Here is a 2,500-nt window from a genome sequence, read left to right as displayed (position 1 = left end):
GGTGCGCGGATTCTCTTCGGCCGCCATTCAACGATCAACTCAGAACTGGCACGGACTGGGGGAATCCGACTGTCTAATTAAAACAAAGCATTGCGATGGCCCTAGCGGGTGTTGACGCAATGTGATTTCTGCCCAGTGCTCTGAATGTCAACGTGAAGAAATTCAAGCAAGCGCGGGTAAACGGCGGGAGTTAACTATGACTTCTCTTAATCTGGCCAAGTGGCGGCGGTGTGGCTGCATCCGGACTTGGCTTTTCGAAGTGCGGTCTTGATGTAGTCGTGCTGCTGCTGCGAGGTGCCTTCCTTGGGTTATAGTTACAGGGAGAGTGATGCGCAATACATGGGCCTAGCCCTCTTAGCCTCTCCTCTCCTGCGGTCTTCTCCCCTTCTCGTGGGCCCGCTGATTTTTTTTGCAGAGTGGAAGACCGCACCAGGGGCTTGGGGGGGTTACCAGCCCCCCCTCGCATTATCCCTTTATAGTTGGGGGCAGCCGACAAGAAACAAGAGATGGTGGCCCTTCCGCTGAAGGTGCCACCCCAGCTACCCCAGCACCTATCCGGCCAACCGGCCGTAACGAAAATGCGATAGTTTGTGTAGCTCCCTTTGCTTGCAGTGAGTGCCACCGCACTTTTACCACGAAGAACGGTCTCGGGGTCCATCGCCGCCGCCAACACCCTGCGGCCGCCAACGCTGAGATCGTGACGGAGAGGCATCGCGCGAGGTGGACGGAGGAAGAAGTCCTGTCGCTCGCCAAGGCAGAGGCCGAACTGTTCCTGGAGAGGGACGCCCGGTTCTTCTTTGTAAATCAAGAACTTACCAGGATGTTCCCCGACCGAACGCTTGAGGCAATCAAGTGCCGACGGCGGCAAGCTGCCCACAAGCAGCTTGTCCGCCAATTCATGGAGGCACTTGAGATCGGTCGGGGTGAAGAGCCGGCGTCCCGCCGTGGAGCAGCGAGCTCGCTGCCTGACGCGGGCGAGGCCGCTGCGCCGCCCGTCGACGCAGCCGAGGACTTCGCGGCCGACACCACCGGGCCGCCGCCGGAGGGGCCGACTGACGCCGCCATCTGGGAGCATCTGGCGGGGCTACCTGCTTCCGCCCAGCGTTTCTCTGCCCTGGATCGAGTCATTGGTCTGGGGCGGGGCACGCCGCCCGATGTCATCCTGGGCATGCTCCCGGATGCCCTTGCGTCGGTCGGGTCCAGGGGGGAGAGGTCGATCACCAGGACACAGCGGCCGCGCCAACCATCCAAGCGGCCGCCTGCCGCCCCGCCGCTGCAGAAGCGCAAGCGGCGCCGCTGGGAATACGCGCGGACACAGGACGCCTTCCGTAGGTCGCGTGCGCGTTGCGTGCGCGGCTTGCTGGACGGCACCCTGCTGCAGCCGCCACCCGACATCCCCGGTCTGCTGGACTTCTGGGCGGACCTCTTCACGAAGAAGCCGATCTCCACCGCCGGCTTCATCCGTGACCGCCTTCTCCCGCACTCGGAGCCTGTCGCTCCTGAGTGCCTATGGGGGCCGGTCACACGTGAGGAGGTCGCTGCTGCCTTGCCGCCCAGGGGATCGGCAGCCGGGCCGGACGGCCTGACTCCAGCGGAGCTGCGGCGCCTGCCGCATGAAGTCCTGGTGAAACTCTTGAACCTCTTCCTCCTGGCCCGTGCCCTCCCCGAGCGTCTGCTTCGCGCCCGGACGTCACTTCTCCCCAAAACGGCTGCACCAACATCCCCCGCTGACTTTCGCCCCATTACGGTCTGCTCGGTGTTGGCGCGGACCTTTCACAAGGTTCTCGCGTCACGCCTGATGCGTGCATGTGCTGTGGACGAACGTCAGCGGGCATTCATCCCCCGGGATGGGATGTTGGAAAACACCTTCATCTTGGACACTGCTCTCACCGACGCAGTCCGCTCCTGTCGCTCTGTTTTTGTGGCATCGATCGACGTCTCTAAAGCGTTCGATTCGGTGGACCATGCCGCCCTCCGCCCCGTGCTGAGGGCTCATGGCCTGCCGGATTGCTTTATTGAGTACGTCGAAAGGTGTTACGAGGGTAGCACGACGGTGATAGCGGGCGGCGCCGACGTGGGCGTGCCCCTGCAGCCGGCTAGGGGTGTGCGTCAGGGTGACCCCCTCTCCCCCCTCCTTTTCAATTTTGCGGTGGACTATGTTTTGAGTCAACTTCCCTCCCACATCGGAGCTCGGATCCTTGGTCGCAGAGTTAACGCTGCGGCCTTCGCAGATGACGTCCTGCTTTTTGCATCGACCGCGAGGGGATTGCAGTCCCTCATCGACGCAGCCGTCGCAGCCCTCGCCCATCTAGGGCTGCAGATCAACGCCCGGAAGTGTTTCACCCTCGCCTTAGTCGCGTCTGGGCGCGACAAGAAGGTGAAGGTCGACGCCGACGTTACCTTCAAAGCGGGCAACGCCACCGTGCCCGCCCTACGTGTGGGTGAAACCTTCCGGTACCTGGGACTGCAATTCTCCACCGCTGGTCGCTGCGTTTTCAAC

At 62.6% G+C, this 2,500-nt stretch overlaps 1 pseudogene; it reads left to right on the top strand.

The window, feature by feature from the left end:
* The window catches only part of LOC124579196, a 7,960-nt pseudogene that overhangs the window by 2,675 nt on the left and 2,785 nt on the right, over positions 1-2,500 (top strand).

Source organism: Schistocerca americana, unplaced genomic scaffold (genome assembly GCF_021461395.2).
Source record: "Schistocerca americana isolate TAMUIC-IGC-003095 unplaced genomic scaffold, iqSchAmer2.1 HiC_scaffold_297, whole genome shotgun sequence".
In the NCBI taxonomy this organism is placed as follows: Eukaryota; Metazoa; Arthropoda; class Insecta; order Orthoptera; family Acrididae; genus Schistocerca; species Schistocerca americana.
Note: the sequence above shows the minus strand (reverse complement) of the source record. Positions and strands in the feature narration are given on the sequence as shown.